Below are 25,425 nucleotides of genomic sequence, written 5' to 3' on the forward strand. Positions count from 1 at the left end.
CATCTTGTAGTAGCCAACATGCAGCTGAAGTTAAAAAAGAACTGAACAAAAACCACACAGTGTAGAGTGAAGTATGATGTCAGTCAACTAAAGATTACTGGCATGAGGGAGGAGTTTAGATCTCAGTTAAAGAACAAGATCAAGGTGCTTAATAAGCTGCACCAGGGAGAGGAGAAAAGCAGTATCCAGGCCAATTGGCAGACCATAAAAATACCATGAGAACAATCTCTCAAGAAGTGGTCGGAATAAAGAAGCACCATCATAAAGAATGGATCACAGCTGAGACCTTGGACAGGATAGCCATGTCTGGGCCCAAACTCCACTGCAGGTCCCTAAGTCAAACGATCACTGCAGCATTACTGAGAGTTGAAAAACTGTCTAAATCCTGCAATAAAATGATCAGCGTTGCTGCTTTACCAGGTGTAACAATTAAGTTCAACATCCAGGCAAAAAAACAACAACAGAATTTATGAAATTTAACGGAGTTAGAAGTTAGCAGGGAGTTAGCTCGCTAGCTTCCTTGTTCTGACTGAGAAATTGCTGAAACAAATTAAGACGTACAGCTCTGCTATCACTTCCGACATAAATGAAGACAGGAAACTAAACAGCAGTGACGTTTGTAGGATTACTGAAGTTGGTTTAGCTGGAATATAATGATATGCTAGTGACAAAGCTATGTTAGCATACGACTGTGCAGTTTTACGACTGCACAGCCACTAACAACTCCAACATCATTGTGAAGTTTGCGGACGACACTACAGTGGTGGGTCTTATCACCAATGGTGATGAGACGGCTTACAGGGAGGAGGTCAGCGCCCTGACCCACTGGTGTCAAGACAACCATCTCACCCTCAACGTCGCAAAGGCAAAGGAGTTGATAGTGGACTTCCGGAGGTGCAGAGAAGTACACACCCCTATCACCATCAACGGCGCTGCTGTGGAGAGAGTGAGCAGCTTCCGGTTCCTTGGTGTACACCTGGCTGAGGATCTTACGTGGTCAGTACACACAAACAAAACAGTGAAGAAGGCACAGCAGCGCCTCTTCTTTCTCAGGAGACTGAAAAGATTTGGCATGAGCCCCCGCATCCTCAGGACCTTCTATCACTGTGCCATTGAGAGAATCCTCACTGGATGCATCACCACCTGGTATGGCAACAGCACCGCCTACAACTGCAAAGCTCTCCAGCGAGTAGTGCGGTGCTCTGAACGGATAATTGGAGGTGAGCTTCCCTCCCTCCAAGACATCTACAGGAAGCGGTGCCTGAGGAAAGCGGGGAGGATCATCAAGGACTCCAGTCACCCCAGCCATAAACTGTTCAGACTGCTTCCATCAGGAAGGAGGTTCTGCAGCATCCGGTCCCGTACCAGCAGACTGAGAGACAGCTTCGTCCACCAGGCCATCAGACTGCTGAACACGTCATAGACACCTCACCTTCACTACTGGAACTTTAACATTATGCACTCCATACTGTACAGTAATGCCACTGTTTTGCACATGTCTCACTCTGTATATTTTATATATTGTTTACTCTATTTAATTTGTAAAATATGTGTACACACACACACATATTGTATCTTTCTCCACCTCTGAGTGAAGATAGCTCTTTCTTTTCTCTCCCTGTGAAAACAGCAGCTGGACCTTTAGCTAGAGAAAACTGATAGAAACGTTTGAAATGACCTGCTAAGACATGTTACATCTTGATGTTCACTTGTCTGCAGTAAGGCAGAGTACCTAACTTTCAGACTCCTGCAGTCATTCAAGTGCTGTGCCAGAAAAAGAAGCAAAGAAAAAACAAACAAACATTCCGAGTAGGGATGGGTACTGGTAATGGCACCGGTTCTGACATAAACGGTAGTAACCAGACCGAAAAGCAGCTCACATTTCGTTGCTTTATTTCTGTGCTTTTTTTTCCTGAGATGTCACACACTTTGAATTCTTGTTACGGCCGAGACCGTTTTGGACGAGTGACAGGACTCAAACGCAGGACGCCGAACAGCTCGTAAGTAGATTTTAAAAATAATGTTTAATGTTTCCAAAAATATTCATAAACAAAAAGGTGAGAGTGGACAAGTACGACGTTCCACCACTGAAACTAAGTAATGATCTGGTCCGGGTCAGAGAGGACAGCTATTCCGGGGATTGGACTGGAAAGCAAGTCACATTCGATCCAGGAAAAGGTCGGGGTCACTGTAACAGAGTGCAGATGTTCAGATACGGATAAGGAGACATATGAATATGTTGCTGGTTCAGAATCCTTCTTCGTACTGCGTACTTGCCAAAGGAGGTCGAAGATGACGTAGAGGGGTGAGTAGTCCGGGTGTGAAATCCAAAAAACTCCTGGCGTGGAGGCAGAGAGGCAGGTAGATAATTCGGGTATAGCCTGTGGGACTGCCAGATGGTCCAGCATCCAAATAGGTGCTCTTCGACAGGGGTTGACAGTTGGGTGTAACTGAGAGAGAGGCGCACAAAAAACAAACATACAGTGAGGCAAGGTGATTCACAAAATAAATAGGGAATGATGGTGGTGGCCTGCACTGACTGATGTTAGCAGAGAATCTGGCGAAGAGAGATTGAGTACGCTGGCCTTAAGAGTCCCCGGCTAAATTACCCACAGGTGTAAGCGATCAGCAAAAACACTGAGGCCCCTCCCCGGGGTGGAGACGCCGGCTCGGAGGGAGACACACTGGCACACACCCGGACCATGACAATTCTAGCCAATCATTTTACCTTTCCGAGGATAGTAGGCGGGTCCAGGTACGTACGTTCTTTTAGAGCAGAGCTACAGATTAAAAATGCCCAAAGGAGGCTAAGCTGTCAAAAGTCTGGCTGTACTTCACAGCCAAAGATGCAAACTCAGCAGCCTGCAACAAGTGCTTTAAGGTGATACTGTGCAAAGGAGGTAACACCTCAAATCTGATGAAACACCTGGCGACGCATTGCGGGTTTTTTTTTTTAAAGCCGAGAAATGCACCGTATTTGATAGCTTTCTGCGAGACCTCACACCGAGCACATCTACTGCGGGTGTGGTGCCTGTTATCAGACCCGGAGTTAGCAACATCCCCCAAGAACCCGAAGAGTAGAGTCCTGGCCCCTAGCCCTGCCAGTGTAGCAGAAATGATGACGGATGATGACGGCAAAACAGCTGTTCTTCTCTGGGTGAGTAGCTTAATGTTGTTTGTTGTGTACTCTAACCACGTTATTAAATTAATGCAGGTAAGGTGAACTAGCAAACACTGTCGTAGTTACATGCGGCTGTCTTCTTGTTTGATGGCAGATACTCCCTTCACCCTGGCCAAAAAGGCTAAAGTGACCAAAGAAAAAGAGGGAAACAGTTAAACATGAGAGGTTTTTGGGCAAAGTTTGTGGGTTTTTTTCCCCATTGTTTAAGCACCGCTTCCAGCCAAGAGTGATGCCATAAATCCCCTATAGCTGCAGAAAAGGCTAACATTGTTATCTTTTTACAAAAAAACAGCTGAACATGAGAGGTTTTAGGACAAAGTGTGTGTTCTCCATTCTTTAAGCACCGGTTCGAGCGCCGTTTAAGCACCGGCACCGTTTCAAAAGTGCCGGTTTGGTACTGGTATCGGATAAAACCTAAACGATACCCATCCCTAATCCCGAGTGATTAACACACAGAGGATTTCCTTTCATGTGTTACCATTTAGGCTCAAAGTGATTTGATGTTTGAAGGCTTACAGTGACAAAATAATAACTTCCCTCAAATATATGTTAAACGAGCCAATTTAGAAAACATAAGGAGTTGGAAGTACAAATATTTGTTTAATAATGCAGGGAATAAAAATAAAAAGCAGTCAGAAAAAAAACCCCCACATACTTGAGAATTCTGCTTAAGTACTGCACTTAAGTACAGTAACAAAGTCATTTGTTACTTCTCACCTTCACCTCCTTTAAGCAAATTTTAGTGTAAGTGTACTTTGACACTTGCTTTTTAAAGCCACCAACGGTGTCACGGTTCTGGTTCAGTGAGCCAGGGTTTTGTATTTTGAATCATTATACATTCTTTTGAGTTCATTATTTATAATTTCCAGTCTTTTGGTTTCAGCGTTATTTAGAGTTCTTAAGCTGGGCACACTGTGTTTGGGGGGACCGGCCTGAGTTTCGCCTTAATCGTGTGTCCTGCATCGTGTAGTAAACATGGGGTAATGAGAAGCAATTAACACCTCATGTCCAGCTCCCAATCAGCAGTCGTATGGTTGCAAGAAAATCAAACCTGTTTGAATTCCCCTTGGTCTCATCATGTTTAAAAACTCCCTGTGCTCTCTTCCTCTACCTCATTTCCCTTGTTATCATTCTGTGTATTTAAGCCCTGTGTTGTTTTTTGCTGGTTCGCCTGTGTGCAATCTGCTGTGTCTCATCCCTGGTGTCTATGTCTCAGGCTCCTTGTTCAGGTTTTTGTGACGATTACTACTTTCCTCGTGTTCTTTTGTTAGTTTATCCCAGTTTAGGTTTTGTTAGTCTAAAGTCTAAACTAAAGTTAGTTTAGTTTCACTAAATAAATTCACTCACAGCTTGGCACTTGGGTCTGCTTTCTCTTCTGTCCATGCGGTTGCTTCACTAACCGTGACAAAAGATGTACTGTATTTTCCACACTATAAGGCACACTTAAAATCTCTATTCATCACTGATGAGTGTAACACAAACACATTACACAGTATTAAAAAACCTGCTTACCCTCTGCACAGATGTCTGAGAGACCACCCAGGAATGGTGACACTGTTTTCCAGAGAACTTATTATTCATTATGTTAGGAGCTTAATTTTGCATGGTGGTGTACACTGGTAAGAAGTTAAAAACCTTCATAGTGGAGAAAACCCAGGGTTATTCATGAAGTTACCTGGATAAGACCAATCCTGCTTCGCGGTACAGGTCTTAAACTTTTACAGGAAGGATATGATAAAATCTCATTATTCAGTTTCAATTTTTTCAATTTTATATACTGTATACAACGCCAAAATAACAACAGTTGCATCAAGGCGCTTTATTTTATTGAGGTAAAGGCCCAAAAATAATACAAAGAAAACAAACATTTATTGACCACTTATCAGCAGGCACTTTGACACTGATAGAATCCGCGTTTTCATTTTTCTTTTATGAAATTATGTTTTTAATGTAGCGCTTGCATTAGTTCTGCCTGTTTCAATTCCGGCCAACTCTTCCAAGCTTCTTTAGTTTAAAATTGAGTTTAATTCAAAAACAAAATTAATGCTGCAAATTAGGGCTGCTCAATTAATCGAATTTTAATCACGATTACGATCTGGGCTTTCAACGATCATTAAAAATGACTGAGCCGATTATTAGTCCCTCCCTCATGCTTTACTCTCGCGCTGCTCCGTGTGGCAAATCAAGCGCACCGCTCTGCATTCCGAACACCCGTCACAACAATTAAGAGGACCCGAGGGAAGCTCGGGAAGCTAAGCAGAAGTTATTTGGAGAGGAGTGGACTGCCGTTGGTTGAAAAGAGAGGTAAAAAAAAAAAAAACTTCAGTGGTGTGGAAACATTATGGGTTCGCGGAGTCAGACGTGGATCAAGTAGACACAGTGTGTAAACTTTGCTATGGTGTCGTAGCTGCACCACAGAGCAACACTGCAAAGTTTAAATTTTTCATTTATTTCTTATATTGCAAACATTTGCACTGTTATCAGTATTTGCACACTATTTTATATTATTTTTTAAAGTCATTATTCAATACATTGTTATTGTTAACCCTTTAAAGCCGGTCAGAGCAGCATGCTCGTTTTGTATAACTATTTTTAAATCCCTGTAGAACCTGAACCGCTAAGCTAGCACAATAAAATTTTTTCCATATGAAACCGGAGGAGTTGTACTTACATCTTATGCCATCAGCTTGTCCTAGGTCACGGTTTCCTTCCACATATAGCTTTGCAAAAATTGCATAAAAAGCGCTTGCAGGAACAAAAACATAATATTCCAGAAACACGCTTTGCCGATCTGATCAGCTGTTCTTAACACTTCCCACATTGAAAAAGACGTCAACGCAAACTATCGCAAGTGACGTCATTTTCGCGGAAAATGTAGTTTTTTTACTTATAGGCCTTAGAACTCGAATTGCACTGCTGGAAATAGTTTATTTTGATGCACATGCACATTCTTTGCAAATTTTTGTTTTTCCTGCAGTATATAAAAATTGCTGTATCTCCAAAAATAAAACTATGAAGACACTCAAAATAAATTTCCTGTTGTTGTAAACTATTTTTTGCAATTTTTTTGTATTTAAAGTTTTGAGGGATAAACCTCTTAAATTTCTCCAAGTAGAAATATATGTAAAAAAAACAAAACAAAAACGATTTTCAATTTTTTTGTAGTTTATTGCACTTTTTTGCAATTAATGTAGTTACTATGGACTTAATACATACACATTTTTAAAATATGGGCTATAACAGTTGTATTGATGTATAGCAACTTGAAATGCTCCCACAAATGGCACTACAGCATGTAAAAAAAAATAATAATATAAGCTCTGGCGGACTTGGTTCTATGGTAGATCTTAAAGGGTTAAATAAATATCGTCAAATAATCGTGATCTCAATTTCAGTGAAAATAATCGTGATTATCATTTTTGCCATAATCGAGCAGCCCTACTGCAAATTCATCCAGCAAATTTCCAAAAAGAATAAGTTCAATACACTGCCAAAATATTTTGTTTCAGGGTATTTATATATTTTACAGCTAAGCTATGTTATATATAGTATTTCTATCTTGTGCAATATAATACTTTTATAATCCATGTAATATAGTGGAGTATGTCTTGCACATGCTAAAGTAATTTTGTTGTTGTGCTGCCTTACTTTACAATAACAAAATGTCCTTTTACTGCCAACACTGCGACCAACTGAGTGAGAGGCAGTTAGATTGAATGCCTGGCAAATATCTGAGCTAAGGTAATGTAGCTACGACGGCCAAAACATTTGTTCACTCTCACTTTTTTTTAAATTCCAAAAATGTGTTTATGGATTTGCTTTAACCATATATGGATATATACATACACACAAGGTGCCAAATAGACAGGTAAAATGCACTGAGGCAATATGTTTTAAAACTGTAACATCAGAGCAACAAATTTAGTCAAAACATTCAGAGTAGATCAGCTAATTTGACTGCAGTAATAAACAGTCTCCTCGTCAATCTTGGGTAGTTTAATGTCAAGAAGTCCATTTCTTACTTTTTATTAAGCAATCATGTGTATGTGGGTTCCTTGAGTTTTCCATAGAAATACCAAAAATACATCTCCCATATAAATGAAATGACCATGATTACGTTTGTTCATCATTTCTTTATATTTCAAAAACAACAAAAGGTTTCCCCACATCTTTTCAAAGGCAGAGTACCAATAATCATAAAAGTAAGGACAACATAGACAAACAGGCTTTCAGATGTGGTCTGGTAATGGATTTCCATGATTTGGCAATGCTGTATTTTACCTGTAACGATCAATAGATTGTGTTGTTTTGGTGAACTTTGCTTAATTGATTTTATACACATAAGGATTCATGAATAAGTATTGTGTAAAGAGAAGGAGCCTGAAAACACCTAGGCCGAGTGATTTCACTCACATGTAGGTGTGTTTTTTGAATAAACACACCTACATGTGAGTGGGTGATATTGTTTGAGTCTATTCATTACTTAATTTCCTCAGGCCTCTTACATTCCAGGAGATTAGTTCAAGATTGGAGTCACTGCTCATTCAGTTAATGCCCCATGTAACTTAACCCTGACTGCTTTTTATCTTAACTCTAAGAGCTTGAAATTACAACTAGAAAAACACTGCACCTTGAAAACAATGAACTCTTATAAACAAAAAAACAATCCTAGGCTTTCCAACATGTGGAAATCTTGTATTTCTCCCTCCCGTCCTCATTACAACTTGGTTACACTGCTGGTCTGTTACAAGGAGCAGAAAAAACATCCTGTTGTTGACTTAAAGGTTTAAACTTCACTCCAATCATATTAACTGAAAACAGTGGCTAACTAACATTTATCAGAATAAAATTAGTTGAATGTAACGTGTCTAAGGCCGCCTGTATTATAACTGTACATCTATGGCCACAGCATATTGTTTGCTCTGAAGTGAGATCATTCATCAAAACTGCACCTTTCAGATGTTGCAATAACCTGGAGTCAATGTGAGTTTATCTGTCATTTTGTTGTCCGTTTCTCCGTATGAATTCTTCCACCTCCGCTGGTGTGTGGAACAGATGCCTGTTGAGGGAAAATCCTCATCGTTCCTGAGAAGATCGGTCCAAATTTTATTTTTAGTTCAAGGAGCTGCTGTTTTACCTGGTTTCCGCTGTTTCTGAACCTCCCCCAACAGGTCAGGAAAAAACATCACATGTTGCAGTCTAGTTGACAGTCATTGTGCCCAGGTACCGTAGTCCTCTGCAACGTCCACGACAACTCCTCTGATGGTGACAGGGGTAGGAGGAGGAGCATGCTTCCTAAAGTTCATGATCAGTTCCTTTGTCTTTGTGATGTTAAATTGTAAATGGTTTAACTCACCACTCAACAAAGCTGTCCACCACCATCCCTGATACAGCCCACAACGGCAGAGTCATCAGAGAATTTCTGTAGATGACATGACTGAGACTTGTACCTGAAATCAGACGTGTAGAGGGTGAAGAGGAAGGGTGATAGGGCAGTCCCCTGGGGTGCCCCCTTGCCGCTCAGGATGTTGTGCTGTGGTCGATTTGTTAAATAGTCTGTAATCCAAGCTACCAGTGGGCCATCCACCTGCATTTCCGTGAGCTTATTCCTCAGCAGTGATGATCAGAATGTGTTATAAGCACGAGAGAAGTCAAAGAACATGACCCTCACAGTGCTCCCAACAATGTCCAGGTGAGAATAAGCCTGGTTCAGCAGGTAGATGATGGCATCTTCCACACCGATACGGGGTCAATAAGCAAACTGTAGGGGCAAGCCAAGGCTCCACTCCCAGATGCAGGTGTTTCAGGATGAGTCTCTCGATCGTCTTCATGACGTGTGAAGTCAGAGCCACTGGCCTTTAGTCACTGGGGATCAACGGGTTGATGTTTTTGGGGAAAGGAACCAGGCAGCATGTCTTCCAGAGTGATGGGGCTACAGTTTCACATTAACGTTAAAGATCCGTAGAAATTCAGACAGCTGGGCAGCACAACACCTGAGGGCCCGTGGACTGACACCATCAGGGCCAGCAGCTTTACTAGAGTGGAGTCTGCACAGTTCCCTTTTGATGTCATCTGCTGAGGGGGCAGGAGACTTCCCCAACCATCCCAACACCTCTCTTTTGTCTCAGGCCAGTAATGGCCCGCATTCCATTCCACACCTTCCTGGTATTGTTTTCTTGCAGTTTGCTTTCCAGCTTCCTTCTGTAGGACTCTTTTCCCTCTGCAATCTTGGCATTCAGCTCCTTCTGCACCAGTTTCAACTGTTCTTTGATACTGTTTCTGAAAGCTCTTTTTCCTGGTGTATTGTGTATTGTTTTATTGTCTCTTGTTTTGCAGTCCACATATTGCTTGAACGTAGATAGAACAGTGGAGAGGGTTGTGTGGTAAAAATCGTCCGTTACCGCCACAAACGTGGACGGGCTTCGATTCAGGAGGTCCACTGTTGCAGAGCTGATGATGTCATACGCCTGCGCCATGTTAGCATCAGCGGCGACGTAAACAATGATGATTATGGGAAGGGAAAACTCTTGCAGTAAATATTATAAATAATAATACTAACAGTTCAATGTGTTTATTACACACCTTAACCTTACTGGGGGAACATCAATGGTTGTAGACATAAAGCTGCCCTGCTGCCAGGGTCCCTGTCTGCTCTCACCCACGTAAATCCGTTTAGATCCACCACCTGATCCGGGATGTTTTTATGCAGCAATGTCTCCGTGAAATACATAACACAGCATTCTCTGAAAACTTTCTCTGTCCTTGTTAGCATCGCAATCTCGTCCATCTTATTTACCAGTGATCTGATGTTACCAGTCACTACTGATGGGAAAGCAGGACAAAATCTTTTCATCTTCAGTCGTTCTGCTTTTCAGGCTCTGCAGCCATGGTAGTTCCTCTTGAACACCGTAGGTATCTTGTGCTGAACACCAGTGCGACTGTGCTGTCGGAGTCCCATAAAGTTACGTTGAAACCAAGCACACCATTGTTTTTCTTGTGACATTACCAATAAGTTTGATGTGTCACATGGCCCTCTTCCTATTGAAAAAACAAAAGTTGTATCCAAGATGGCCGACTTCTAAATGGCCACCATGGTCACCACCCATCTTGAGGAGTTTGCCCCCTCACATATACTAATGTGCCACAAACAGGACTTTAATATCACCAACCATTCCCATGTTATTATGGTGTATCCATATAAATGGCCCACCCTGTACTTTGGTGTATTGAGAAGTCCTTTGGTGTCCCATTGTTAGGGCTTGCATGTCAGAGTGCAGTGATTCAGTCTCTGTCTGGAGACACCACGTTTAAGTTTAAGAGAAATATCTTGTGCAATGAAATGCTTGGTTATGTAATATATTCAGAGTGACACATGAGAAGGATTGTGTAAACAGTTGCTTTTGTACTGATGACACATTTGTTGTTCATAATCCCCTGAGATCACACTTTCTTAGTTTATTAAAACTGAGCATCTGTGTCTCTGTAATAGTGATGGGATTTCCAGCTCTTCAGGTTGTTTTGTTGCTTTAATTAATTTATTATTAACAATAATATCTTTTTTTTTTTTTTTTTTTTTGGTGTGGGAAATGCTTTTATTTCTTCTTTTTTTTTTCTTTTGCCTGTCCCGTTTGGCTCTTTTGCCATCAGAATTATTGTCTAAAGGCAAAGAAAGATGCCCAACGGATTTACTTTACCAAATTGACCATCCCAGCCTTGCCGTAATGGTCCATTGGATTCACCTTTTATTGTTTATTTTATTTTCACTTACTGAATACGGGACAGACTTGACTGGGGGAAAGAAGGGGAGAAAGAAAGAGGGAAAGAGAAACAGCTGAGAAGAGGGACGGGGGAGAAGGGCAAAAGACAAAAACCAACAGAATGGGCAGAAAAAAAATGCATCTATCAATCACCTGGATCACCTGCTGAGAAAGAAAAAAGAAAACAAGCAGAAGAGAACAAGAGTAATAGAATAAACAACATCACAATGATATATGGGAATATGACAGTAAATACTAAATATTAAACATTATTGTGCAGCACATAAGATCAACAGAACACAGTGTGCTTTGAGGTAGCAGCCAAAAGGGTGTAGTTTGTGGGTGTGATCACCCGTGTGTACACCTGTGAGCATGGACGCGCTTGTTTTTTTTTTAAAAGGTTCCTTCATGTAATAATCTGCTCGAAGGTGTGGCCACAGCCCCATCCTCCAGGGCATGAAGCAGGTATGGAGGAGATCAAAACTCCAGACATCCAGAGGCCCCCAGAACACAAGAGACCAAGGAAGACCAACAGAGGGGCAGCCGCGCCACTGTCCCAGAAAGAGCTGAGGAGAGTCCCAGATGAGGGCTCACTCAGCAGCCGCGGAGCAGAAGCCAGGGGGAGTTGCAGTGACGCGCCCGTGAGCTCCGCCGGCAGCCAGCCGTGCCTGAGTGACCGAGCCCCAGGCCGAGAGGCCGGGGGCACCCCACCTCCGAAGTGGCCCGAGCGAGCCCCAGGCTCCAGGCCCCGATAAGCGGCCGCCAAGGAGTGAGCCGGTGTGTACCTGGACGCCCATCCCCAGACACAAAGAACCACCAACGCACTGATGTCTGAGGGAGTCCGCCACTGGCAGGGGAAGTGGCAATAAAAAAATAATAATATAAAATTATGCACAAAAGGAATTAGTAATGTAAAAAAACGTGGTTTTCTTTATGTATGTTTATATATAAATATTTATGGGGGCCCCTAGAGACGAAACACGTACAAACTCCAAAACACATCTCTAACTGAACTTCCAAAACAGAGCTACCTAGATCACTTAAATTACAAAATCGAATGCATATGTCTATTGTTTTTGTATTAATACACAAACAATCATATATATATATATATATATATATATATATATATATATATATATATATTCAAATAATTTAAAAAAATTTAATTTACCTGTTACTACCACACACCCAATCCGATTGTTGGTACTTCCTGGCTTGTGTAGCCACTAGGTAACAAAAGCTCAACACGGCCCCTAGCATCCTGGAGCACTTCTGTTGTGTTTTGGAGTGTGTACGTGCTTTGTTTCTAGGGGCCACTGTAAATATACTTTTATTTATTCACTCCACATAAAATGTAATAAATAAATTATAAAATACAAAAACCAACTATTTACATTTCATAGATTTCAACTTTTAACTACTTAAATTTTTTCCTTTTAAACAAATTTAAAGTGAAACAATACAAAACACTGCAAACTGTCGAGGAGGGAAATTATTTTACTGCTATTGTTAAATAATTGTTATTGCATTAATAATATAATTTGCAGCATGGATATTGCATTCCAAGGTTTAGACAGTGTCTCTTTCAGAAAGACTGAGTTGCAGGCTGACAGGAAGTTGTATGCAGAAAGAAGCAGGAAGTTATTTTGAGCCGCAGGCTAAGACGAGGCTTTAACAATGTAACAGATAGCTTTATCATTTTATATTAAGGTTTTAGTAGAGGTTCTTGATTAAAACATTTATTTAGTAGAAGACATACACATAGTCTCAGTGAGCTTCTGGTCTGGTAAAAGGTCAGAAGTGCAACAGGTGAATTGAGAAAGAGCATGTGAGGTCAACACACACACACACACACACTTTAAATTAGATTTATTTAGAGGAAGAGGTTAGTTATGTTTGGCTGTAACTACAAAATTGTCTCGGTAAAAGAGGAACCGTTTCTTGTTGTCTCGACAAGAAAGAGGAACAATTCATTTTAAGATAAGAACGGAAAGTACCAAGCCATGAAAATAGGAGATGATTTTCTGGGTGAAAAGTCATGATGATGTTGATCTGATCTATGTATAAAATGTGTCTGTGACGTATGAAGGGGCGTCAGTAAACAAACCCTGATGCTATAAAATATCTGTTCATGCTTTGATTAAGTTGAAGACTACTGGCTGTCTGCGTACAGAGTGTCTTCCCACGCGTGTATTCATTAAAATCATCGTTTGACTTCACCCGGCCGGATCGGTGTGGTTATTCTTCGATCACCTCTTGTACCCTTCCTCAATATTGAATCTTAACATTTGGGGGCTTCGTCCGGTTATTGGGGAAGGAGAGTTGGAGGTTTGGACGGAGAAATCCGGGGTCTTGGGTGGTCTGACGGGCAGACGTGAATTCCAGTGGTCTAAGTGAGTGGGCATAAGCCGGCTTATCCAAAAGGTAAGGCACTACCTGTTGAATTATTTCCAAAGTGTGCCAAATTGGACATGATAAAATTTAAGTCTACTCACTGAAGTTACTGGTGGATGTCTGTTTTGATTTTGATGAAAATCTCATGAGTTGAAGCAGTTAGAGTTCTGCTAAGAAGAAATGAAAGTAGTTAAGAGTCTGATAAGAAAAGTTTAAATAATGGGTTGAAGTCCCAAAGAAATTGAGTTAGAGTCTCAAGTAGTTGGTAGGGAATTGGTTATTGTGTTGGTTAGAGTCCAAATTTGGTCATAAGAGTGGACCTGAGCGGTCAAATTGGCCACTAGGTTGCACCTGCCTCAGTTATACACTTGTTTCGGGTGTTGATTGTTGTTTCAAAGTATTATAAATTATTCTAGAACGGCAGTTCGAGTCTGCTAGGAAGCGCAGTGCTCAGAGGTAACGCTTGCCAATGTCAAGGACGCTTAGACATTGTCCTCGAAGAGGGATAGTCAGTTGGTCACTGTGGAGTTTGGGGCACTCCAGAATAACTAGGAGTTAGAATCTCCTTACCGTTTGCAACGGTATCTGCGCTTTTTTGGCCAGCAGAAGTGGACTTCGGGCGTGTAACTTTAACCTAAAACTTCAAAAAAGTTTGGGTTGGTTGACGCTTTTAAATTGAGTTAGGGATTTTAGAAATGAGGCCAGAAACAGTTAAAGTCTTGATACTGGTTAATTGGTGGGCGGTTATTTTAAATTTGTCGAAATTGGTTAGGCGCTAAAGCTGACAGATCTGACAGTAGTTGTAAATATAAGACGTCTTTGTAATAAGAGATCTCTGTGTGTCGAGTCAGTAATGCACTGACTGCCTGCTGCTATTTTTGGAGGTGTGTGTGTGAGTGAAAATGCAAATGAGTAAGCAGTGAACTGTTTAAGCCACAGTTGGTTTTACAAATACTGCTGCAAACATTGTAGAGTGTGTGTTTAAAATGCCATTTATGTTTAGTAAAGGACTATAAATAAAGTTTTGAGTTGCCGTAGGGGATGCATAGTAACTGACTGAGTTTGGATGTAGATATATAAATATATTGAGTGCACTGTATATACTTAAGACTAACACATCACTTTCAGTAGTAACTTTTCTCCAGCATTAGTTGCTGGTGGGTTTTATTTTTTCAATTTCTTGTGTGTGCGGTGAGAATTAATGGAGGTTTCAATTTTTTGTTTGTTTGTTTTTTACTTGCTTTTTTGATTATGACAAGCATGTCTAAAATACTCTTAGGAAATTGTGTTTTGAGTTATATTCTTCAACTCTAGTCACAGTTTAAGTGTGAATGCGGTGACTAGAAGGTTTTGAATGATGAATGAAGGTGTGAGAGGTATTTCTTTGGTGATGTAAAGTAGGAGGTTTTAAAGTTTGAAAGTGTTTTTAATTTAAGAGATGCATGAGTGATGTTATGAGAGTTTTGAGTTTCTTTTTCTTTCAGTTTAAAACACATAAGTACATACACTTGGTACACCTGTTTACTCTTTGACTTTATTAAAACAGATGGTGTATTTGAGTTTGAATTTCAGTAATTGTATGTTGATATGGTAATTTAGTTTTATGTTAGGTGAAGGAGATGTCCATCTCTGCGTCTTGCAGGATCGAAAGTGAAAGTTGAAGGTTGTGATGTGAATGCTGTGAGTACTCGATTTGAATGATTCTGTGTGAGGTGTACAAAATACTAAATAATAATAACACTATGAAAGTTGATAGTAGAGTGAGTGCAAGGTGATGTGTGAACAGAGGAAGTCTGAGAGAGAAGTGTGTGCGTAGGCAAAATGCAGAGTGTGTGCGTGAAATAAGGGAGTATTGTTTTTTACATCAAGGTTTAGTAGAACTAAAGTAGAACGTTACAAACAAACAGATAAATAAAGTAAAATGAAGAGAGAAAATAACTGACAATTACATTAATGAATAGAAAACACACATACACAAAGTGCCATATGTGAAATTATTCTAGGAAGGAGTCAGAATTGAGATAGCTTATTATAGAGATAGTTTAACATAAGATGCAATGAAGGAAGCAGCTTACATTCCTTTAATTCCCAGAGCCAGTGTGTTCCCTCCCCTGCCCACTTGGGCCCCGTATCAGGCGAGTATGGAAGGCTGGATAGCCCATGACGGGTAAGATCCCACCTCGAAACCCTGGGACAACCTAAGGCAGGCACAGTCACGAATACTCTCGGACCTGACGGGTAAGACCGCTGGGCTAGGGTGGAGGTGGAAAGTGGCAAGTGGAGCCCTACCTTCTGGCTGAGGACAAGGAATGCTGCTATTTAAGGTAGGAAATCAGAATTTGGGTTAGTAAATTTGGGGAGGAGAAAATTGACTGTTTAAAGGCAAAATTATGAAGGAGTCTGACACACTGTAAAAGCACCATATGCAAATTCACACACACAAACAGAAAATGCATTAAACTTATAAAGACAAGACAAGACAAGCTCATGGAGTTTAATGCATAGACACTGATTAAACCTAGCTAAGAACACAAACATAGGCAATGAAGAACAGCTTGCTATTTTGTATGAATGATACAAGGGTGTGAATGTTTAATAAAATACATTTGAGTTTGTAATTGAGGAATAGAATAAGCCATATGACAAAGGGAGTTATGAAAACGAAAAAGGGATTAAAGTAGTTTTAAAAAAGAGTGACTTAGGAGTGCTCTCGTACTGAGTGATCAACACTAGTGATCACTGTTGGAAGAAATAAAATGATTTAATGAGTTGGGAATGTTTAAACATATGTTTCTGTTGTTACAGCTTCTTGAGAGATGACTCAGTATGCAAATTAGCTGGAGTGTGTGTGTGACTGTGACTTTCAGGAAGAGGAAGCATAGCAGAGACGAGAAGTGCAGATTGGGGTAGGAAATTTATAGTTTAGTGATTATATGATGTCGTAAGGGGGTTTATGCTGAATTGAAGTATGTTATAGAGCATAAGGGGGTGATTTTTGTGTGCAAATTGAGTGGTTTTAATGAGACTTTTGGTGTATTGAGGAGGTGAAATTATGTGGTGGCAAGATTTGTGTGTTTAAGGTTGTTGTGGTGATGGGTTGATTCTGTCAGGTAGGTTGTTGTTGTTATTTTTGTTTTTAATAGAGGGAGTTTTAGGAAACATGGACATGTCTAAATTGGGCCCATTATTTTGTAACAGTGCACTTAAAGAAAACCTGTCAGGTGATTTTGTTTTGTTTTTATGAGCTAACAATCAGCTCTATTTTTTTTTTCATTTCTGTTTTAAGCAGGCCTGCAACAGTGAATAACGGCGCTGAAAGTTCTCGGGAGGAGCAAATATAAGGGGGCTTTCCAGATTACAATTGGCTGAGGAGAGCTACCTGTGGGGACTGATCAAGGTCGTAAGTCCCTGTAAAAAGGATTTTATGCGAGTCAATCCAGTCCAAAAGCATAAAGAAATATTTCCCTATGGAAAATAAAAATGACTGAGCTCATTTTGCTGAGGGTGGAGTATCTGATCGTGCGGGAAGCTCCACTATCAGCAAATATATGGTGTGACTGCATGTGAGTGAATGTGAGGGTGAATAAATGTGGACAAACAATTTGTTTTTACCAGAGAAAATTTCTGTTTTGTTTTATTAGGTGGGGTTAGATTATGAGATTATAGTATATTGTTGGGAGAATGCCAAATGCTAAAGGGGAAATATTTTTTGATGTAACTCAGTTACCATTAATTGTAGAAACACATGACTGATAACTGTTCTGTTTTAAGTTTATTTTTATGACATAGATTGGATCATGAGTGGGGAAAACTGAGCAGTTTTAAGTTTTGTATAGTATCTTGACACATGAAATGTATCAAGATAAAGGGGGGTTTAGGGTTTAATAATTTAATTGCTTAATAATTTAGGATCATTTTAGGACCTTTTGGGTTTTTGATCATTTGGATATGGTAAAACTGAAACTGGTATTTTTAAGTTAAGGTTAAAGGATTAAAAGTGAACTTGTCACGGTTTGCGAGGCAAGCCGTGTGGAGTTGTAGAAAAGGACCCAAAAGGCGGCAGCTCTGGTGCAGGTGAATATTTATTTACAACGGTGGGCACAAAACAGCACTGGTGGAAAAACAAGAAACCGGAAAACTGGGTAAGCTAATAACACAAACCAGAAACGAGGATGCAGGGAGGTCCGGGGAAATACACAAGAGACGCAGGGAGACCGAGGGGAAACAATATAGACGAACCAGGAACTACAATATCAGAAGACACAACTTAAATACACCCAGAGCACGGGGAGAACACAGACATAACAGGCTGGGGGAAACATGGAATAAACACAAAGAGAGACGAGAGCTCATAAATAGACAGAGGGGCACAAGGGGGTAAGAGTCACAAAGGGAAAAAACACTTAGGGAACACCACAACAGGACACCTCAGAAAACCTGGCCTAAATAAGGAGCGAAAATACAAGGAACCAAGAATGCTGGGCCAACATGGCCCAGGACCATGAATCCTGTTTAGAAGATACAATGCCGGTTTTTCAAAGCTGTGAATAAATCTTAGAGGGAAAATTAGTGAGGGTTGAAGGGGTAGAACAGGTTTGATTTTTTGATCTTTAGAAGAAGTGGTTATAATGTAGGCTTACACATACAGATATTACATAGGAGGTATTTTTAGGATAAAAGGGGGAGCTTATAAATAGAAATGATTTTTATACATATTGCATTTTGTGCTTTTAAAGGAGTTGTGGCTCAAATTTGTCTCTGGAGGGTCACGAGCCTTTGGCTAGCGCTATGATTAGCCAATCTACTGTGAGGATAATATGAGTTCATGAAGGATTGCACACGCTTACAGACACAGAGTTAAGAAACACACATGACAGTATTGATTCCAGGCAAAAGGCCTTAAATTCATTTAGCTTTTAACTGAACTTAAAGAAGGACCAAAGAGGAAGGAAAGCATATATTTTGGTTAAGTCTGATAAACTAGAATTAGGAGGTATTGTTACATTAAAAGGAGCAAAATGAAATAAAAAGGCTATACCGAAACAGGTGATAACATAGGAAATGTGAGGTTTTAAAATGAAGTTAGTGTTAACACATAGGAGTTGTTTCAAGGCAGCATTTAGCTATGATGAAATGTATACAGGAGTAATTGCTTATATGCTTGAACTTAATTGATTAAAGTGGTTGTTTTCTTTTGGAGTAGATTAACTTGCAGCAGCGACAATTTGTGCACAGGATGTTGATGATCAGATAAGGGAAAATAGAGCGAGCAACTGGACGTGAAAGCAGGGCTCAAAGAGTTTAAAGTGATGAGTAACGTTGAAGAGTATACATAAATACAAGTCAATAAGTTAAGAGCATAATTAGGATCATGCTTTTAATTAAAGAGTCCCAGATAGGATAAGTTAGGGAGATGCAAGAAAAGGTGTTTTGTTTCCTTTGCAGAAGACTGATCTCGGCGACCACAGGAGGGGCGAGGATCCTGGAGATCTCGAGGTTCGAGACCACCAGAGAAGGGTCTGCGTGAGGACACAATGTATTGTGACCTCTGGTTTTCAGAGGTCAAAAGGGGGAGTGTCGAGGAGGGAAATTATTTTACTGCTATTGTTAAATAATTGTTATTGCATTAATAATATAATTTGCAGCATGGATATTGCATTCCAAGGTTTAGACAGTGTCTCTTTCAGAAAGACTGAGTTGCAGGCTGACAGGAAGTTGTATGCAGAAAGAAGCAGGAAGTTATTTTGAGCCGCAGGCTAAGACGAGGCTTTAACAATGTAACAGATAGCTTTATCATTTTATATTAAGGTTTTAGTAGAGGTTCTTGATTAAAACATTTATTTAGTAGAAGACATACACATAGTCTCAGTGAGCTTCTGGTCTGGTAAAAGGTCAGAAGTGCAACAGGTGAATTGAGAAAGAGCATGTGAGGTCAACACACACACACACACACACTTTAAATTAGATTTATTTAGAGGAAGAGGTTAGTTATGTTTGGCTGTAACTACAAAATTGTCTCGGTAAAAGAGGAACCGTTTCTTGTTGTCTCGACAAGAAAGAGGAACAATTCATTTTAAGATAAGAACGGAAAGTACCAAGCCATGAAAATAGGAGATGATTTTCTGGGTGAAAAGTCATGATGATGTTGATCTGATCTATGTATAAAATGTGTCTGTGACGTATGAAGGGGCGTCAGTAAACAAACCCTGATGCTATAAAATATCTGTTCATGCTTTGATTAAGTTGAAGACTACTGGCTGTCTGCGTACAGAGTGTCTTCCCACGCGTGTATTCATTAAAATCATCGTTTGACTTCACCCGGCCGGATCGGTGTGGTTATTCTTCGATCACCTCTTGTACCCTTCCTCAATATTGAATCTTAACAAAACCACAACGCAATAAGATATGGGGGGAAAAGGGGGGCCAAGAACGCCCAGATCTTTAATTAAGGGAAAGGTTGGCATTTAGAAATATTAATATCACACTCAACTGACTGTGTTTTATCTTCCCATTGCACTGATGGGTGGACAGTTCTTAGGTGCCTGTGCATGTTGTTTGTGGAGCCGGCTCTATATGATATCCTTTTCATGGCTCAGGGGGTTGGGAAGCGTATCTGTAACCGGAAGGTCGCCGGTTCAATCCCCGGACTCTCTGTCCTGGTTGTTGTGTCCTTGGGCAAGACACTTTACCCTACCGCCTACTGGTGATGGCCAGAGGGGCCGATGGCACGATATGGCAGCCTCGCTTCTGTCAGTCTGCCCCAGGGCAGCTGTGGCTACAACTGTAGCTGCCTCCACCAGTGTGTGAATGTGAGAGTGAATGAATAGTGGCATTGTAAAGCGCTTTGGGTGCCTTGAAAAGCGCTATATCAATCCAATCCATTATTATTATTATTATTTTCTTGTAGACTCTACACTCTGCATTTGTTTTGTCAATAAGATTGAAATGGTTCCAGACTTTGCTACTTTTCTTGGTGTTACTCATTTTCTTTACTGTACCTTTCCAATGTGACGATGTTGTCTCTTGTTCCCGGCTGTCTTTCTTTCCCTCTCCCTCCTGCTCTTGTTGTGTGCTACGGCTGTTGCAAGTGTAACTACCGCCCTGCCCCCTCAGCTCAGCGCTGAGCAGAGGGGGGAGGGGCGCAAACGCAAGGCTCTGTTTGCCGTCTCTGCTCAGCGCAAACACAAGGGTGACTTGCTGCGTGAAGCGAAAAAAAAGTGAAAGAGAGGGGAAGAAGAAAGAGAGAAAGAAAGAAAAAAAACCCACGGCTCCCAATAAGGAGCCGGCTCGCATCGTTCACTTCAAAGATCCGGCTCTAAGAGCCATTTCGTCCGCGACCAACCCATCACTACTCTGTAACTTGATGTTATTGTGTCCTCCGTTAAACTGAAGCATTTTTAAGCACATCAGCTATTTAATTACAGATCCACAGAAACACTGGTGGAAATAATGGTTTCATAAAACAATGATGTGATAATCTTTCTCAATCTGTTTAAATGATATGAAAGCTCACAGCAGAAGATTGGAAATGCGCTCCAAACTTGTTGTTTCTGAGATAAATCTAGATTATTCGTAAAAATAGACATGTTACACAAAGATTTAAATTTTTTTGGAAGTAGTTATGGTGATGTTTAGATATAATTTCACAGTTTTCTCCCTGGTTTCCAATTAACAATGAACAAAAATTAATGAACCCTTTTTCTGGGAATTTCACCAAAACATTGAGTTTGTTTTTAAGGTAACATCTTTTTCCTCTACACAACTAAATGCCCTGACTGACACCTGTTCCGCTTTAAAGTCAAGAAGGCCAGGGCCCTATTTCAGGAAGCCGGTTTAGAGCAAAATCTGAGTAAGTATACCCTGAGTTAACGAAAACTCTGGGTTTTCGGTTTCACAAAGCGAGTTTAGATTAATTCTGAGCGAGTTACTATGACAACACACTCCGTGAAGCTAACCTGCCCCCTAGCAGGTTTACTTCAACTAACCCTAACTTTCTCCGCCTCTTTAGGAGAAAGTTAGGGTAGGAAGTGTCAGACATGGCGTGTCCCTTCCTTGAAGAGCCAGTAGATGTTGAAGCCCAAATTCTCCGCAGAGCTCTCCGCCGGGAGAGAGTGATTAGAGCGCGTTTGGACATTTTATCATTTCCTGATGATTTCCTGTGTGAACGTTACCGTTTTTCAGCACAATCTATAATTTATTTGAATAACATCCTCAGGCCTAATATTGCTCATGTGACACATCGCGGACATCCTCTCAGTTCTCTACATATTATTTGTATTGCACTTCGGTTTTTTGCAAACGGGAGCTTTCTGTATAATATTGGTGACGCTGAGCACGTTTCCAAGGCTACCGTCTGTCGGGCAGTCAGGAATGTTACAGTTGCACTGAAACGTCTCCTGTACTCGTTTGTGGTGTTCCCCGGTCATAGACCCACAAGATTTATCAAAGAGGGATGCCACAAAATTGCAGGTATCAGGATGAACAAAACTTAATTCATGATGTGGTGATACTTGAACTACTACTTAAATTTTACATTTATTTTCAGGGTTCCCAGGCGTGATTGGCTGTATAGATGGCACTCACATTCCAATCATTGCTCCTTCAGTAAATGAAGGAGACTATGTGAACAGGAAGTCTTTCCACAGCATTAATGTGCAGGTACATAGTTCCCTGTAACATTTCAAACTAACAAATTATTTCATTATAGTAATGGATGCTAATTTGTGTTCTCTGCACTGTGAAGATCATATGTGATGCTGCCAACATTATCAGAAATGTGGAAGCCAACTGCTCAGCCTCTGTGAGTGGTGGTGGTGGAGGACCCCCACCTGTTTTTCAGGCCTCCGCTTTTTTTCTGTTGGCTATAACGGGTCACATTTGAGCATACAGAGTAAGCAAATATGTACTTGTAATGTGCTCAGATAATTTCAATAAGTGCTTACAGAGGGGAAATTAATGTAGCCTCTAACTGCAATTGATTTATATAGGACAAACAGACCAAGCACTATGGCTCATAATACAATTACACCTTACCTGTTTGGACTATATTTTTATATTTCATTTTTACTTGCTGCCAGGAACGTTTGGGGCCTGTTGGGTTGCACCTGCGCTCAAATCACATCACAAAATCAAATGTATGAAATAAAAAATAAAATAAAATATAATAAAATAACGTGTTAAATGGGTGGAAATCCCTAGATCAATGTTTAAATTAACACTCATGCATTGACTCTGTCGGCCATGTTTTGCCATGCATGCTCCCTTTCTTTTGCAGCTGAGGCTGTGTTACTTTTTTTCCGCAAAATTTGCATGTTATCGCCCACCCCCGTGACATCACGCTCCAAAGCCCTATACTGCCATCAGAATTTCGGTCTCAAGCGCTGTAAAATACATTGACCGCGCCTTCTTTCCCTCCGTCTCCATGGTGACTCGCTTAATCTGTGCTCCACTGATCAGGGCTTTATGTATCCTCGTGCGCGCGCTTAACTTGGGGTTAAAGCAACTCCGCGTTGATTGAACTAATTGTTATCAGCCTTTCTGAAACCGAATATTCCGAGTTGGACAGTTCGGGGTTACTCAACCCTGAGTATCGTTTTTCACTCTGAGTTTTCTAAACCGGCTTCCTGAAATAGGGCCCAGGAGCTTACTGACACCAGTTTAACTGTGGAGTTTTGCCATAATGAAGAACCAGACACGCTTTACGGTAAAACACATGCAGGTTTTTTGCACATCAAACGGGTGGCCCCTACAGGAGGATGATAACACTCTGAAATCATCGATATCTGGACAAAAACATCAAAGAAACTTTGAAGGATAACTTGAAATATCACTAACCAAATAACACACCTCCTAAAAGACCTCAATCTATTTACACACATATATGTTTTGCGCTTCACATAAAGAACGAAGAGGCTTTCAGCTTTATCTCATTTTGGTCATAACTTGTTTTCTTCACATTGTGTTACCAACAGTCAACAATCTGTGGGAGTAAACCTAAACCAAACTACAAACCTAGATTGGGTTGTTGGTGACCTGTTTGTATTACACATCTGTAGGTACAGTACCTATGAATCGTTAGGATAACACCAACTGAATGTCTCTCCATCACATTAATCCAGGGCCGTGCAGAGAGGTTTAAAGGGGCGGGTGCTCAAAGTTAAAAAGGGGCACATTGAACCAGGCTGAATAACAACAACACACATTCATCAAGAATCTAATATGGGAAGGGCAGGGCTGTGTTGATCTGAGACTGTAGACATTAAAAAGTTCATAGGAGAGATGGTAGCTGATTAAACAAGTGTCATGAGATAATAACAAAATGCAAAGATTGGTGACAGCGCTTGGAACCATAAGGCAACAAAAAACTGTGAGAAATAATTTAGGCTCTGCCTGTGATTCACTCTTTGCTTCTCTTCTTCCTTCCATCCCATCATTTCATATATCACTCTCCACTTGCTGTCTATCTGAGAACAAGGCACAACTTGCTATTGCAATAAACTACAATCTAATTATCCACACCTAACAACTCTTGCACTTAATCTAAATGATGACAGAAAAATGTTATAGCACTGCCTTTAGTAGCCTCACACAGCTCCTACTGTTTCCTCCTCATGTCCTTACCAGCCATGTCTGGGCAATGTTATATCATGAGTAATTTTTTTTTTTTTAATTCCATCTAAATAAAACACACACATGCATGCACACACACTGACATTTTAGATCTTCAGAATACTGTATATACTATGGGCATCATGGTGCTGATCCAGAATCTTTTTTTTAAATTATTTATTACTAGAGCTACAATAATAAAGCAATGAGGAGGGGGAAGTAATAAATATGAAATAATGTATTTATGATGATTCCATTTGTTTCACTATCCACTCTGTGCAGGGCAAAGCTTATTACATTTTTAAACTGTAGAGATACAATCATTTTACTGCTGTAAAATCCAAATTTTGTCTTATCTAGAATATAAATCTAATATAATCTGCTTCTTAATTTATGTTCTTTAAAATACAGCTTGTGTTTTAATATATTATAATTATAATAATTATTATGTGGACATGCATATTAGATCGTTTTTTAGTGAAATATAATCCCTCCAGAAAGGCAGGAAAAGCCCGGAAACTTACTTTAAAACTAAATATGTTCCCTAAAACGGTGACAGAGCTACAGACCCATGACAGCCTTACACAGGTAGCCAGCAGCTATGACCAGCACTACTTGTGCAGTTAATAAAAGGACAGGTAATGTTTGTCGCGCTGTTGCACACACAGCACGTTCGTTTGTTTCAGTTCGTCAGTTGCAACAAGACAGCTTACCAACGTGTACGTAATAAGCTGATACTCCTGGGTGCTATACACTACAGTGTACGCTGTACACCTACTTACTGGTTTTGTAGCATCAGTCTGTTTCTCTGAGTTAACTTGTGTTTCTCCTACAGCTCCGGACGGCTAAAAATGCGCGTGCTCTTTGTGAGCTCGTTCCCGGCTCGTAACCAGCGCGTTCTGCCGTCAAGGGCGATCATTGGTTAAATGTGATCATGTGACTGATGCAAGCCAGATCCTTTTATTTAGCAAAACTGTGATTAATAGTTAAATATTATTGTTGAGGGGCACAGACAGGACTCCGCACGCACACACACATAAAAAAAATAATAATAATAATTTTTTTTTTTAAAGTTGCCTCAACAAAAGGGCACTTTGGGAACCCACCAGGAAAGGGGCGGGTGCTCAAGCCCCTCTAGCCCCCCCCCCCCCCCCCCCCCCCCATCTGAGGTTTTGTTATTCTGCCTCTTCACTTTCTTTTCCTTTTCTGATAATGAGGCTGTTTTTTGGGGTAGATTTGCCACATTAGTTCTGATTGTGAATTTATCCCTTACACCATGAGATAAAATAAACCAAACAACACAAACTCTAATTTTTGTGATTTTGTTGGCGTTCATGTAGGAAATCCGCTCTTTCACATGGGAAGGAAAATACTTCTAAAGGTGAATACTGCTGGACCTCACACCATGAAGTAGCAATGTTGTTAGTTTTCATTTATAATTGCATCTGCATATCTTTCCTTAGTTATCATCCTTAAAGTCCT

At 40.5% G+C, this 25,425-nt stretch overlaps 2 long non-coding RNA genes across 2 annotated transcripts; one reads left to right on the forward strand and one right to left on the reverse strand.

Moving 5' to 3' along the window:
* Positions 1-1,876: 1,876 nt before the first annotated feature.
* On the reverse strand, positions 1,877-25,015 carry LOC145429704 (uncharacterized). Its single transcript, XR_013909980.1, has 3 exons — positions 24,726-25,015; positions 2,274-2,450; positions 1,877-2,188 (listed from the first exon to the last, which is right to left on the reverse strand). It is a non-coding gene; the product is annotated as an uncharacterized LOC145429704 (long non-coding RNA).
* Positions 12,415-19,652, forward strand: LOC145429703 (uncharacterized). Its single transcript, XR_013909979.1, has 2 exons — positions 12,415-17,517; positions 17,549-19,652. It is a non-coding gene; the product is annotated as an uncharacterized LOC145429703 (long non-coding RNA).
* Positions 25,016-25,425: the final 410 nt, after the last annotated feature.

Source organism: Astatotilapia calliptera, chromosome 7 (genome assembly GCF_964374335.1).
Source record: "Astatotilapia calliptera chromosome 7, fAstCal68.1, whole genome shotgun sequence".
NCBI lineage: Eukaryota > Metazoa > Chordata > Actinopteri > Cichliformes > Cichlidae > Astatotilapia > Astatotilapia calliptera.